Below are 16184 nucleotides of genomic sequence, written 5' to 3' on the forward strand. Positions count from 1 at the left end.
CACAGTTAATTCAGCTTTCTAACATTGTGTTTGAACTAAGCCCAGAATATTTGTTGTGAACATTTATTCTTTTATGTCATTTCTCAGTTCCAGGTTCTTTTCTGAAGGCTTAGATTTAAAAACAGACTTGCAACAAAGAAAGAATGTTTGGGGTGACTTCAGCTGGTACAGCAAACTCCATTTTGTGCACTGTTTTGAGATGTGCCTCCAAATTATCTGACAAATGATATGTTTCAAATCAAGTCTCTCATTACCCATGCTTTTCTATTACTAAGTGCTGCACTTTCATTTTTCTGGAAGTATTTTCCATTATTATACCCTGTATTTTGGGGACTTCTTAAGCTTTGCTTGCTGGGTGTCACAACTAAAGCAAAGATTTGAATGAGGCATAGCAAAGCCAACAGTGCTGCCAGCTGAATCCAACTGCATTTAAGCTCATGCTTTGGCTTCCCAGCCTTTGAGGAGACAACACGAATGTCTACAGCCCTCCTGCCTCAAAAGCTTCTTCACTCCCAGCTCTCCATGCAGATCTCATTGGTGGTGATTGTGCTTTGGAAGCAGAAAACAAAGAATAGCACTGATGAACTGGAATGCTAAATGGTTTTTTTCAGTGTAGAAGCAGCTTGCTGTCTCCCATCTTACACCATTTTTCCTTCCCCAAAATGCTTCCTCGCCAGTGGCTCCTGCAAAACCCTCTTTTCCAACACGCAGCACTCAGAACTTACTGCAGTTGCAGAGCAGGGGCAGCATCCAAGCTCCTGCTGTACAGCTGCCAATTGCTGACAGTACAGATGACAGAGGGGGAAAAATCAAACCTCCATGTGGACATCAGTCCCCTTCTCCAATCTACGTAACTCTGTGGAGAGAGGAATTGGACACAAATATTTCAGTTTGCCATTCAGGTTAGGAGCCTCATGGTCTTGAGCACTGCAGCTGATGCTGTTCTGTGACCAAAGGGAACTGAGCTTCAAAGTCAGTACACAAAGCCTCTGCTGCTGTATGCTATCCTTTACTGATGGGGAATCAGCACCGTGTGTGTCACAGCTGATCTGCAGAGCACAGCACTCTGTCCCACACATCACTGCTAATTAGTGAGATTCCTGCTTCAAATTAGTGACGCCAAAACACTTTGAGATCCACACATGAAAAGAGCTGCAAAGGCCAAAGTGTTACTCAGCTCTTTGGTCACAGTATTTGAAATAGATATCCTTTAATAGCCCCTAACAAACAGGTAGTTGGTAAATGAGCCCTGTCCCAGCCTCCCTCAGCATCACAAGGAGGCAGGAGGGGGCCCTTTGAAGCTCCTCTGCAATTACAGCCCGGTGCTGATGAGCCATGCTGGGCAGAGGCACAGCAGTGTTAATGAGTTTCAAAACACACACGTGAACCTGAGCGATTAGGACTCTCTGAAATACCTTCAGTGAGAATCCTCACTGAGACAAAAATAGGTATCTGGTTTATTAAATATCTTCAAGATGAAAGCAACTTCTGAGTGTATCTTCTCTGCTCACCACATTATCATATTTGTGATAAAAAGGCCAGTCGAGCTTCTTGGCTTTGGAACTCATCATGCAGTGATTAATGTTGGTCTTTTTTCTTCCTGTTAGATGGTATCAGTACAGAGGAGAGGAAAGAGGTACCAGCACTGTTGGTCATAGGTATATGGCATCTTTCTAGTTAGCAGAAAACAGAAAGGACAGCTTGATTATCAACCATCTGTTTACTAAAAAAAAAAAGTCAATTACTACCATGAAGAAAATACATATTAAGTTCATGGCATATTTACTCTATAAGTTGTCCATCCACGCAGACTTGGAGCTCTTCTCTGAATACCTTCAGATCCTGTTGGAGATCCAAAAGCCCTGGGTTGCTTTCTGTCTGAACGCACTGCAGCTCGCTGCTCCTCCCACAGCCCTGCCAGCTCTTGGAGTCCCATCCCTTCTCTCCTCTGTTCTGCAGAAGCCCGGAGGTGCCTCATACCTCCCTGCCCATCTCAGGCTGCCAACACAAGTGCAGAAGCTCCAAACCACCCAGCCCTGCCAAGAGCTGGCTCCTGCCTGTGCAGCTTGCTAGCCAGAGGCAAATACATGAACTTTAGCGATTATCTAGTGGGAATATTCCAGGAATTTAGATTTCAGCCACAGCAGTAGGGCCATACATCATTAAAGCTGCCTCTCCCGCCAATGTAAAAAGCAAACAGTGATGATTTAAATCAAGGTTCCCCGGTGGCTCATTTAAATCACTTGGATGGAAATCAGTCCACCTTGTCACCGAGGCAGAGGTAGGAATAGAAGCTGTGGATTCATGACTCCCAGGTCAACGCTCTGCACTGCACACAGACCAGGTGACAGTAAATCCTGTGAGGCACAGGGCATAATAAGCAACTTTGTGAGGTGATGAAGGCTGCTTCCTATGGCATGCAGATTGTGTTTAGAGCTGCTTGGGTCTGCAAAGCATGACTGTGGCCAGAGCTTTTCCTGCAGTCATGGTGTGTACCATGGTGCTCCTGGGTGTCTTATGAGGGTTGAGCTCATGAATCAGCCTAATTTCTGTGAAACCTGTGAAATTAAAACACATTTGGGAGACATGGTAGGCAGACATGAGCCCATAAACTTCTCATGGTCCAGAAACTGGGTTGGACACCAACCTGCCCCATCAGAACCCAGCCACAAGCAGTGTGTGCGCAAGCAGCTGCCCACATTTTGACCAGCTTGTTTGATGGCTCCAGCATGGAACAGGTGACAACTGACTTCAGTCCCTGTGACATTGCATTCAGATGGGTGACCTTCACAGGTGCTGCAAAGAAATCTTTCCCAGCTTATGAACAAATAGATGAAAAGCAGAGGGAAAGAAAATGAAAGATGGAAGTAATGTCACATCAGTGTTCTCTCCAGCACTGGTTTATGGGAGTGAGAGGGAGAAGAAGGCACAGACTTAAATCCCTCTGACACTTCTGGCTGCTTAGTTTCCTTGTCTTCCATTTCATGATGCAGCTCTGGCTGAATAGGGCTCATACAGCATTAACTGTCTCCCACACTATATAGAAAGCTAATGCAATCTACACTCCATAAAGGGGAGAAAACCTCCACTGAAAACAGCAATCTCATGTGGCAGAAACAATTCCTGCTGAGATGCCTACAGAAAGCTCAGCAGTGCTGGGAACCAGCCAGGCAGGTCCCATCATAGGAACGTGTCCCTTCTGCACGAGCACTTCAGTTCCTCCTGAACTGATTTCAGCCACTACTGTTTTGCAGATTAACAATTTGTTAATGAGGATTTTACTTCCTATAAGTGGGCATCAGTTGACTCTGTTTAGGGAGTCTTCAACCTTTCACTTTCCAGTACTCAAAGGCAAAAATAATAAATTGTTCTTATTTGTATTAGAGCAAGAGCAGTAATATTATACTTCTTCCAAAGGAAGAACTTACAGGTATTACTCTGCCTTTCAGATATTAATTTGCCTTTCTAATGCTTTAAAACAGAGGTGGAAGCCTGGAAGCCAATAAACACCCAAAGTCTGAGAACTTACAGTGTTGGGAAGGCCTTGAGCTAAAATCTGGTGCCCTGTCTGAACTTAGAACCACAGAATAGAATCATAGAATCATCAAGGATGGAAAAGAACTATCAGATCATCTAGTCTAACTGTCAGCTCAGCCCCACCATGCCCACTGACCACGTCTCCAAGTGCCACATCTCACAGTTCTTGAACACCTCCAGGGGTGGTGACTCCACAGGCAGCTGTGCCACTGCATCACCACTCTTCCTGAGAAGAAATTTCTCCTAATACTCAACCTGAATCTCCCCTGGCTCAACTTGGAGCCATTCCCTCTCATCCTATCTCTGTTACCTGGGAGCAGAGGCTGACCTCACCACAACCTCTTTTCAGCCTCCTTGTAGAGAGTGAAATTGAGTTATTATTATTCTGCTCAATCTACAGCATAGCCCCACCAGTCCCCCCAGTGCCACCTCTCCCCAGGATGCTGAGCCTTTTCTGCAGTTCTTTTCTGAACTGCTGTTCTACCCATGCAGCTTCCAGCCATGAAATGATAAATCAAGAGCAAGGCAGCTTCCTCATCACACCTCTAGGAGGTGGGGAAGGACCTGAGTGTTCAGTGCCTTCTTCCATATTCCTGGTAACACAGTGACCTTTCTCTCTGCAGCTAGCAGCATCACATGGGATCAGCACAGAAAGATCAAAGAACACCATGGTGAAAAGTGATGGGCAATGAGCAGGCTGTGTATGAGCAAGAGCAGGAGGAAACGTGATAAACCCATGCTGAGACCTTTGAAGATAAGGGATAAGAGGCTAAAGCAGAGAAGTCCGTAGAAGAGTATAAATATGATTGGGGTATGGCTGGAGCTGTGAGATCTGTTAAATTGAATTTCTGTTGTGTGTAACATCCCTTGTATATGTTAATCTGTATGTGCTCTAGCAGCCTGATTTAGTGTTATAATCAAAAAGGGTTCCTCGACCGCCTTTGTCAAAGGAAGATTACAAATTATTCCAGATAAGTAATGCAACTAAAGACCTTTAAAACTAATTGGCAATTGTGCAATCCTGTTAATATCCTTTCTTGTCTAACAAAAACCTAGAAGGCAATTACAGGCAAATAACAAAAATCTGTACCTGGTCTCTTGCATGAAAATATGATTTATATGCCCTTGACTTTTTCTTTCAAGAGAAGAAAAAGTGGCAAACGATCATCCATCAGTAGCTAACATACCCGAGAAAATGATAGCTACTGAATTAGCCCTGAAACAGGAATGGTTTAAAGACGACCCTCCCCAAGGCTTTCCACAGAAATTTCCATTGGATGCCCTCATCAGGTAAGGAGCCCTGCTATTGACTGTGCCTTAACAAGGTGGAGCTCTGGTGTTTGGTGTACTATAGCTGTTTCCTGGCAGTGTGTCAACACTGTGTGCATGTGTGATGTGCTCCATCACATTCGTACAGACATCAGCAGAAGAGAGCTACTTTTGGCTGCACGTGTTGCATCAAAGGTGATTCCCTGTGTCATAGATAGGTAGAATCATTAAAGTTGACAAAGATCTCTAGGATCACCAAGTCCACCCCACCATGCCCTCTGTGTTCCTCAGTGCCACATCTCCAAGGTTCTGGAACACCTCCACAGACAGTGACTCCCCTGCCTCCCTGGGCAGCTGTGAAACTGCATCACTACTCTTTCTGACAAGGAATTTTTCCTAATAGCAATCTGAACCTCCAATGGCACAACTTGAGGTCATTACCTCTCATCCCATTGCTGTTACCTGGGAGAAGAAACTGACCCTACCTCACCACAACCTCCTTTCAGGAGATTTAGAGAGTGATGAAGCCTCTCAGCCTCCTCTTCTCCAGACTGAACCATCCCAGTTCCCTCAGCTGCTCCCTATAAGACCCCATTGTGTACCAGGTCCTTCAGAGCTTCTTGCCCAGCGGTGTTGTTGGGACAAAAGGAGTTGGCTCAGGGACATCACCCTATGAGCTGGTGCTGGCTGTGGAGGCCTTGTTGGAATCACCTTGCTCAATTTGGAAGAAATCAGGTGCAAGCATGGGGATTTCTCATTTGATAAATGAGATAAAACAAGATTAAAAGAGAAGAGATTAAGCTAATAGCTCTTCTGGGTTTTTAAAGTTGTCTAGAATTCCATGCTTTTTTATTTTATGCCCCCAAGCTAAAGCAGTCTTCTGGTGCATCAAAAGCTTTTGCATCTCACCTGCAGTGCTGTTTGCCTGATAAACCTGGCAGCACATCACTGCAATGCTGTGCAAGGGCTCCATCAGGTTGTCATCCTAAACAATACCTCAAAGCTCTGTTTAGTCCTAAAACTTACAACAGAATTAGTTCTGGAAACCCAAGGAAGTAGGAGGCTGGAGTAAGAAAGATCAGACAAGGCAGACTTTGACAAAAGAACTCTCTCTAGAGTGGAGCAAAGCATTCAGGTTGTGTCAGATGAAATTCTCCTGCACCCAAAGGGGTTCTGGTCACTGCATTTTGTTATCACTGTAATGGCCAACAAGCACTGAGTGACTGCTGCGGCTCTGCAGTTCGGGTGGGCATGTACATCTACAGACATATTTTGTCTTTAATGCACCAGGTTGCATTTTCCCTATGAGGCAGAGTCTTCAGCCTCCCTTGTAAAAGGGATCTTAGGAAATCTCATTTAAATTTCAAGGACCTCTTAGGGATAGTTGCTAATGGTTATGCTAATTGGCATAGGGTCTGAGTGACAGTTATGTCCTGGAATGATTTGCAAATCACATTTTCTTGGAGCTTATTAGCAGACTCATTAACTGTACAACAGTACATTACTTTCAGAAATTCAGATCTAAGCAGAAAATTAAAATTATTTGCTAAATGACCTAATAAAATTGAGCAAAATGTGCTGAGAAAGTAGAAACTGAGGTATATCAAGACACCAGATTTTGGCTAAAAATAATTTCAATTTACCATTGATGTTCACCCCTACTCTGGGAGTATTTTTAGTCCAGGTAAAACTCAGAAACCAACTTGTCACACCTAGAGCCAGCATTAAGATTTACTGCAGTCTTGGCCAGGACTTTTTCCTAGCAATGCATCCCGTGCTCCCTTCTGCACAGCCCTGAGTGATTAAGGCATGATACCCAACTTCCTTCTGCCTTCATCCCAAACTTCACAATGTTCATCTGCAACTTATTTGAATGAACATACATTTAAAGCGTTAGAAAAAACTGCAGCGTGAATGTATGCTTCCACTGTATATATAACAATATATATAACAATATATATAACATGATGCCAAGATGAGCAGTGCCAGTCTTTGAGGGAAGAAGCATCTGAGGAGTAACCTTTACAACAGTGTGTAAGCGCATTGCGTTGATGCTCCAAATCAAAGTCTGCTCCCAGGAAAGCCCTTGTACATCCAGCTGTTATGGACTGAAGTCCCATATCTGCATATCCGGAATGATACCCCCAAAATTGGAGAGCCAGGTGAATGGTTTTCAGCATCAGTTCTACCTGCTTCATTTCTTCTTTTGTTTCTCGGCTCTCTATCCACCAAGGCAACCCCTACTATTGTAAAAGACATTAAAGTCTTCACGGAGGATGTCAGTGCACAAAGGACAGGAATCTCTGTTAACCTCTCAGGGAACTCAGACTTCACCTCCTATTCAGAATTAAATGAGGTGATTTCTGTTGGCTCTGGATTTTATTGCAAAAGGTTTAAATACCTCTACTTAAGAAATGTTGAGCTGTGGCAGCAGTAACTGATGAGTGCACAGTTTTCTTGGCACAATGAAGTGTTTGAAAAATTCTCAGCAGTTCCCTGCTTCTCACGGGCATTGTTGCACTGGCAATTTATGTAGAGGTGAATAAAACACATTCTGGTTTGTGACACTTTTTCCCTGGAATTTTTTTTTTCATGCACATAACAGCAGGTTTTAAATAGAACCCCTAGGATATATTCTTTTTTTCATTAAAGAATTTCAAACGAGAAGATCTTTAAATTTAAACCTTCTCATCCTCACAAAACTGTTTTGCTAAAGAAGGAATCTGATATCATTGAAGTGATGTACAATTAAAAGCTTTTTTTCTTGAATGAGAAGTTCAAAAGAACTAACTTTTGAACAATTTCTTTTTTTAAAAAGGAAGCTGGAATTAAATATTTTGATGTCTTATAAAAAAAATCACTGCACATAAAAAAATGCATTCAGCTCTAGTGGTTTGGAACTGAAATGCTTGAAACTGTGATACTCTCAGTAAGTGAGGAAATCTGTCAGGAAAAAAGTGCTTTTAAAACATTCCATAGTTTCAGTATTCAAATCACAGAATCAGAAAGGTTGGAAAAGACAGCAAAGATCACCTGGCCCAACAATTAACCCATCGCCAATACACCAATTAAACCACATCCCTCAGTACAACACAGATAACATTTCACACACCTGTGGCGTCCTTTACATAACAGCAGATCTGCTCTAGAAGAGTCACTGCAGATCACGGACATAAGGCCAAATGGGAGAAATTACTGAGGCAAGAGAACCATGAGCAGATGGAGAAGTCACCCCTGGAAATGAGACAGCCACAAGTGTTGGGACCAACCCACCCCGGCACCCAGCAGCAGGCAGGCTGTTGTGATACACTTTGCTATCACAAAATGTAGGAAGGGCCCATCCTTATGGGCTGGGGTTGGTCCATTGAAAGCTTTTTTTCCCTCAAACTGTGCTGCAAATGCTGCTTTAATCCAACTATTCCAATACAATCCAGACTTACAGTGCTTATACACTGCTTTGAGCAATCTCACTTGGAGAGGCCAAGTCTTTAATAGCACTGATAGCATAAGGGAAAGCAAGCTATAGAGAAATCTGACCTTCAGGAAAATCCTCTACATGCTCCTTATGACATAATTTGTCTAAATATGTTACAGTCTCCCATGATAAATATGGAAACCTGTAGGAAAGAACCTGGGAGACCAGCACAAGAGCAGGGACCCTGCAAAATGTGTTCTTTAGCAACATACAATCAATAGCTGTACAATCAACAGGCGTACAGAGGTTAGGTGCAGTCAGATTATCATAGTGGAAAGAAAATCAAAACAAACGGAAACGCTCACCGGTGTCACAGGCTGACAGCAAACTCCACAAGGAGTGATCTCCAGAAAGAGATCCTTCCTCAGTAGCAGTCAGCACTTAACTGGGATCTAGGAGAGGAGCAGCCAGGCTCCACACCTTCCAATAGCACAGCTGAACTGCCCTCACCTGTGCTCCTGTGGCTGAACCATAGCTTGCCTCAGGTGGTCAATCAGAGGTTCAGGCCGTTCCCATACAGGCAACCAGCATGGAAACAACAGAATCATGTCAAAAGCAAATAAACAGCATGGATGAATGGTGCCTCAGGATCCAGACATCCCCCAAACTGGACTGGACTGTGCACAGAAGGATTAGCCAATGACTCGTCTGACCTGATACCAAAAGAGGGTCAAAGCCAAAATGCTTGCCTGAGAGTCCAAACATCCCTGGTGCTCTGAGAGCTGGATGAAGCACATCTGTTGGATGCCAAAGAGCAACGAGTAGCCTACGGGGTGGCCAGGAAATAGACACACCAACTTGTGTTCCTGCCTCTTCCTCCAGCAACCAAATCTAACATGGGCAAACAGAAACCCATGTCCTAGGCAAGGGAAGCATGCCCTTATCTTAGGAAGACTAATGATAGTAGATAAGGTATAGAAGTTCAGACTTGAGATACTTGAGACCCAAGAAGACCAGTAGTGCTGCCTTTACACTTGTTTAAGCTTCATGGGCTGTCTGGATGTCCATAGAGACAAAGCAACCGCTTGATAGCAACTTTCATGTGGCGCCTTTCACACTAGCCTCTTTTCACATTAATGACCCATATATCTCCATATACATTCAGCTTCAGAAGTTGCTGAGCATATTGAAAAAACAGACTAATTGTTTGGGAGACTGCTTGCAAAGTTAGGAACTCACCAGTACACTTCTGCATGGGGAAAACTTGTTCTAACTTGATTTCTATTTAGATCATTCTATTACTGGGAGAAAGAAACCACCAAACTCCACACAGGTCTACAAGTTTGCTTCAGGAGGCCCTTCTTTCCTAAGATTTTCATTCAAATCTGTGTCCTGGTTTTGGCTGGGGATAGAGTTAAATAGAGATACGTGGTTGGTGGTGCCAAGTTTTGGATTTTGGATGAGAATAATGTTGACAACACACTGGTGTCTCAACTGTTGCTGAGCAGTGCTCACACTAAGTCAGGGACTTTTCAGCATCTCGTGCTGCCCTGTGGGTGCACAAGGAGCTGGGGGGGGGAACCAGGACAGCTGAACCAAACTGGTCTAAGTGATCTCCCATGCCATTGGTGTTGCACTGAATGATAGAACCAGGGGAGCCAGCCAGGAAGGGGGCACTGCTCAAGGACTGCCTGGGCATTGGTGGGATGGCAGGGAGCATTTGTGTTGTACAATGCTTGTTTTGTGTTCTTTCCTTATTATAATTATTTTCCCTTCCTTTTCTGTCCTACTTTTATCTCAACCCATGAATTTTATCTTTTTCCAATTCTTTCCCCCATGCAGTGGTGTGCTGCTTAGCTGCCTGCTGGGTTAAACCACAACAATCTGCAAGCTACAGCCATTGTTTCAATGCATTCAAGCTATCCACAGGCTGCATTATTCTAATGATTTTACAAGAGGAAAACATTTCCAACATTCACCCTTCTTAAAAGTGTACCTGAGTATTAGCAGCCCATCCAGCTGGCTAGTTGCAGTTTCTCCCTGCAGTTCCATCTTCCCACTATTTCTGTGCCTGTAATAATAAAAACAAGGCAATAATTTAGCTCCCGTGTTTGCTGTACCGAAGCTTGGTTTTTATCCCACTCTCTTATCTTCTCCATTCAGAGCCAATGTATCTTATTGCTTTGCAGCAAACACGGTCAGAGATGAAAGATTCTGCCATATATTTTCCTTCATATTAAACCATAAGGCTTTATCCTTCTCTTTCTTTCTTCAGTCTTGGACTTTATTGTTTCTAGCTATCTCTGCCACGTGTGATTTTGGCCTTCGTGTGGAGGTGAATATGTGCATTTCCCTATTTATCCTTTTTATCACTACCAAACAATACTGGGAGCACTTTAAAATAACTGGCCACTGAACGCTGGTTCCGAAGTTATTTGATGCAATAACCATACCAGGGCAGACTCGTGTTATGCAGATATCAGAATAAAGCATTGTGGAAGGCTTGCAGTATTTCTATACATTCTCTTTGCCTGCCTAACACATAACTGCATCACAGCAGAACAAAAATCACATAGAAGCAGTATTGCCAGGCCAGACCCTGCCCACTGCAGTGCAGAGGACGAACCCAGAGGATGAGAACTCAGATAGGGCTCAGCAGGAGCTGTGGGACTGGATAAACCACATGATGTTCTCCTCCTACCAGCTAAGTACAGCCCAGCTGCAGGTTAGGATTAAAATACTTGATCACTCGGTGGAACAGTTAATTCTTTTTACCTCTATCTTCTCCCTTCAGATCTCAGATGGGTTTTTTTATTGGAAGGAGCAGGGTTTGCTGGAGACACAGTGGACATCATTTCTATCCCACTGAGGCAAAAATGGGGGTCAGGAAAAGAAGTGGAGTTTTTAAAACGATTTCAGTAATAGTAGTTCACCTTTTAAATTTGTACGTGGAGAAATGAATGGAAGAGAAGCCAGAAAGATCAGGGTGCCTGAAGGATTAGCATCTGATTTCGGTTTAAAGGAGTAATCACATCACCTAATTCAGTCTCCAAATGCCAGAAGCTGTGTTTCTCAAGAAAATGAAATGAATTGGTTATACCAGAGGGAGGAATGCTTAAACTATGAAACTCATAAGCACTGCTCAGCTATGTCTTATCCTAATTCTTCCTTTTCTGTTGTAGTTCCCAGCCCTTTCTGACAGGGCATGTCTCAGCCAGCTCCTCGCCAGGACAGCAGCACACCAGGACGAGTGTGCCCCAATAGCACACCCACCCTGCCCCAAGAACCACCCCAAGAGTGGTGATGCAGTGGCACAGCTGCCCAGGGAGGTGGTGGAGTCACCATTCCTGGAAGTGCTCCAGATGTGTGGAGATGTGGAACTGAGGGATGGGGTCAGTGGGCATGATGGGATGTGTTGGGGTCGGACTTAGTGATCTTAATGTCTTTTCCCATCTTAATGATTCTGTGATTCTATCTGTAAATAGATGGCAATGGTTTGCACTCATCCAGTGTAGCACCAGTATTCCTAGCCATAACTGACCTTGTGCACAACTTCCAAACAACCAAGGCTCACTTGTTTGGCAGTCCTCCTATGCACATGCAGAAAGCCAGGTATGGCTGGATGCCAACTGGGCTGTGCTGGCAACCACACTGCTGTCTAAACAGTGCACAGAGAATTGGTCAGCCCACAAAACCATCAGGTGCCCATTTCACAGAGAAAAGCTACAGCTTTCCCATGGATGCAGTGCTCATGTGCTACAATGAGTTCTCGCTCATGTGCTTTGCTGTTGTCCATCCACTGTTCAGCTGAAACAGTGGGTTGGAATGAGAGAAATGGAGACCCAATGGGGAATGTTGCTGCATGTGAATTCCTGTTCACACCTCTAATTAGTGTCAGTAGAATTGCCAGTGGTGTGGTCACATTAATTACAATGTGAATGACAGCAACAATAGCTTTGAGACTAAGAACGATTTCACTAGAATGACAAAGAGGACATATCTTTGACACAACACTAATACTGAACATATTAAAAAATAGTGATTTAAAGATTGCAATATTTTCATATTAAAATTATCTATAGTGTAGCAGCAATAGAAAAGGTGATATGAATGGAAAAACACAGTTCAGACATACAGTTTGTATTAGTGGTAATTCCGGAAGTTTCTTACAAGAAGAAGCTATAAATACGTTCATGGTGGCCATTAAGTCTCCCAAGATCTCAGCTGGTAGGAACCATCTGTTCTTCTGGCCTTTGCTGCAGAAGGCCATCCGTGCTCTGCAAGCACAAGTGCACAGGACCTTTTGCATGCTGGAAGCTGCATGGTGTGAGGAGCAGCAGCATCACCACAACACAGCTGAGGGAGCTTGAGGGGTAAGCATGACCATGCATGAGTCCAGTTCTCAGCTCCCTTGATCATGGAGAGCCTGGGTCTTCCTAACACTGTTCAGTGACCATGGCTGGGTGGAAGCAGCCCAGTGTCAGTGTTTGGCCATGCAGATGTAGATGAGGATGTGTCCTGTCAGAGGGTACCTACACCGGGCAGTGTCAGCTGTGATGGTGGCACAGGTAGACATGCCCATGGTCGCTCTGATCTGTCACAGGCAGCCAATGAACAATTGCAGTGCGTCTCTCCCAGCCCAGCCAGCTGCAGATACCTGGAAATGGCTGTGGCTGGCAGGGCAGCCTGAGCTGCTACTCCTGTTGCCCAAGGAGGTTGTGGATGCCCCATCCCTGAAGGCATTCAAGGCCAGGCTGGATGTGGCTCTGGGCAGTCTGTTCTGGTGGTTGGTGACCCTGCACATAGCAGGGGGTTTGGAACCAGATGATCACTGTGGTCCTTTTCAACCCAGGCCATTCTGTGATTCTATAATTCTATGACCTTGGCTGGAAGAAGGCAATTCCTATCACACTTCCTTAACATCTTCATGCAAAAGGAAACAACTTCCAAAACAATTCAGACAACTCATAGCTTGCTGCAAGCAGCATTCTGCCACAGAGTGTTAACAACATTGGGATTTTTTTGTTTTTTTTTTTCGCATGGAGGCACTTTGCTGTCCATTAGTATCCCTGGTTCTCCTGTGCAGAAGTGCATTATCTCTAACATGATAGAGCTGACAGTTAGCGAGAGCTGTGCAGCTCCCCAATGGTTAAATCTATGGAAAACCTCTGGTGTTTAATGAAACCCCTATGGAGACCTCCATATTAGCCATGGTTTAATGCTCCGTAATGGCAGCGAGTAATTTATCTATGAGCCACAACTCCCAGTTCTCTGTGCATTAAGAGTTATTTATGAGGTAATTTTAACAGTTTCACACTGGCTGGTCATTATGTTTCTGAAGGCTAACTGTCGGCAATTGTAGCATGGGAGGAGAAAAATACTTTCCCTGTCACTGCCTGAGTAGTAAACAGTGACACGGGAGTGCTGGCGTGTGGGCAGGAGCACAACTGGGAAGGGATGGCAGAAGGAAAAGCTCCATGGGGCACCCTTCCTCTCCATCCTCTTGTGATTGCTCACAGCACTGGTGCTGAGGAGGGTGGTGGGAGCAAAGGGAACACAGGGCAGCCTTGAGATGCTGATGGGCTGAGATATGGCATCACACATAGAGACTTTGCTATGGTCTGGTGGAGGTCCAGCTGGCACAGAAGCTACTGAGATGCCACCAAGACTGTGGTCAGAGCAATGAGATCAGTGAGAAACTCATCTTTAGGTACACAATTTGAGAGCTGGTGGAAGTTTTGGTAGCAACATAAGATGGTTTATTATTTGAGATTTGCTTTTCCTTTAGAAAAAAAAAGCATGTAACAGCACATGGGTAAGGTCAATGCAGAGTGAGCTCATATGCAAAAGGCTGCAGGGTCCCTAAGAGTCAGATCCTGGCTCAGCTCTCCCTCCTGGCACCTCTCTTCCCTGCAAAACACTGCAATGTAGAGCCAGCCCATTGCATGGGGATAGCAGTGTTGGTCTATTAGGTAGCTGCAAACCATAACTTGTATTCATTTTGTTGGCACTGTGCAAGCCAGAAATTAAACCTCCTTTTTTTTTTAACTGCCTCCCAGACCTTTGCAGGCAGACGTGATGCTGCACTAATTTGCAGAGCAGGTGTGCTCACTAAGAAGGTCCTGTAGCTAAACCACGCTTACAGAGTGGAAGCTCACATCAGGAGAGTTTACTCTAGGGAAGCATAACTCCTTGGATGTACATCTGGGTTTGCTGAAGCCAGTTAAAACACATTTACTGATCAGAAGGAGCCTCATCTGGCTTTCTGGATTCATCCCAATGGAACTACTTAAATGTACCTCCTGCCTCCACAGTCCATTTCTCTCAATGTGAAAACTTCCACCTCTCCGAACCATGCTCTAGGACAAGTGGATGCAGCTGTGACACCTGAAACCTCAGATGAGAACACACAGCTCTCCTTCCAACAGCAGAAGTCACCCTTAACACTTGTAAAATACAACATTTCCCAGTGCCATACTGCTCACCCACTTCTGCTGAGACCTTTTGAAAAGCATTCAGACTGAAACAGGTTCCCAATGCAGAAAATTTCAGTTAGAAGTAGCAAAAAAGGCCTTAAAATGGGAAGTGCTGAGCCATCCTTACAGTGTATTGTGGCCTTAGCATGTATTTGAGCTGTCCGATAGCTAGGCGCAGGGAGAACTGTCTGAAGGTGTGAATAGTTCTATGGGATATAAAATATATTGTACACATCAGGGCTAAATCTAGTATTTTGGGCAGCAGATCTCCTTCCTGGCTGCAGCTGTGTGATGAAATTCAGAATTTTCAGCACTTACTGAGCAGATGGATACCTCATGAACCGAACCCGTAAAACTCCCATAGAACATCCCACCTGCCTGCTTCATCTCTGGATTCCTGGAGGATTTCTTAGAAACAATTCTCAATCTATTCCATGTGAACAGAACTTCCAGAATTGGACTTCATCATTTTCAAACATCCGAATTTCCCCGAAAGGCCAGCAAAGAGTGGAGGAGTCATTTCCTCACCCACCCAGAGCCCCCACCCATCACCATCCCTTCATTGCCCCGATCCATGATGGAGATATATGAATTCATTCCAGTTCTCCATCCTACACCCCACCCCAGCAGTCCTTGCAGTCCTTCAGAAAACACATATATGGAACACAGAGAAAATAAAGACTGTTTTTTACTAATAGTTCTTAACCACATGCTTTACAGTGGGGTTGGCGCTGTGCTTTGGAGCATTAAACAGACCTCCAAAGTGGTCTATGAAATGGTAAAGGCTCAGATGCATTTGAACCAAAGCTCTATTTCTATATTTACACAATCAGAGCTGGAGCTGAGCTCAATCCCAGTTTCCAGAAGAAGCCAACAAGACTGCGCCGGTGTGAAACCACCTGCAGAAATACATTCATTTACTCTGAGAGTAAAACACAGTGTTAGCTCCCTGCATCCACTGCTTCAGAGAAGATCTAGCAAGGGAAGCCAAGCAGTGAGTAGGTTGGAGAAACCCCTCAGAGAAGTTTGCTTTTCCTTCCTTTTTCCTATATTGAGCATCAAATAGACAGACAGGCCAAGGAGCACCAGTTCCACCTCTCTTCATATGTTTGGTGGAGAATCAACACTTCTCTTTGAATTCTTCTGAACTTTCTGCTCCAATTCAAAGTAACATCAGTGAGCATTGGGTAAAGGACAGCAGGTGGAGGTGGGACAGGCAGAGCCTGGGAAGAAGAGTGATGTTCTGGCATGATAAAATCAACATTATTCAGTAGGAAAAAAAAAAGTGGGAGCAAAGACATGTTCATAGGAAGAGTCAACCTACACTAAACTTCGTTTTATTTCACCGAGATAGCACAAACAACCCTTCCTTGGTTCTTTTATAATGCTCATAAGTAGTCAAAGAGAAGAGAATCCCCTTTAGTTGGAATTCCAATAGATACAGCTGCAATGATTCACACTGCTGGGATGATTTACCTAAACCTGTA

General features: G+C 44.3%; 1 long non-coding RNA gene across 2 annotated transcripts in view; it reads right to left on the minus strand.

Moving 5' to 3' along the window:
* Nucleotides 1-2455: 2455 nt before the first annotated feature.
* LOC125701308 (uncharacterized) overlaps nucleotides 2456-16184 on the minus strand; it is a 74520-nt gene continuing 60791 nt past the window's right edge. The window contains exons 1-3 of one of the 2 annotated variants that reach the window (XR_007380203.1): nucleotides 8587-8659; nucleotides 7919-8040; nucleotides 2456-2558 (exon numbers count right to left, since the gene is read on the minus strand). This is a non-coding gene — a long non-coding RNA (uncharacterized LOC125701308). Of the gene's footprint in view, nucleotides 2559-7918; nucleotides 8041-8586; nucleotides 8660-16184 lie in introns of those variants that run through there. The other variant, XR_007380202.1, reaches the window with a different exon arrangement.

Source organism: Lagopus muta, chromosome 16 (assembly GCF_023343835.1).
Source record: "Lagopus muta isolate bLagMut1 chromosome 16, bLagMut1 primary, whole genome shotgun sequence".
NCBI classification, from domain to species: domain Eukaryota; kingdom Metazoa; phylum Chordata; class Aves; order Galliformes; family Phasianidae; genus Lagopus; species Lagopus muta.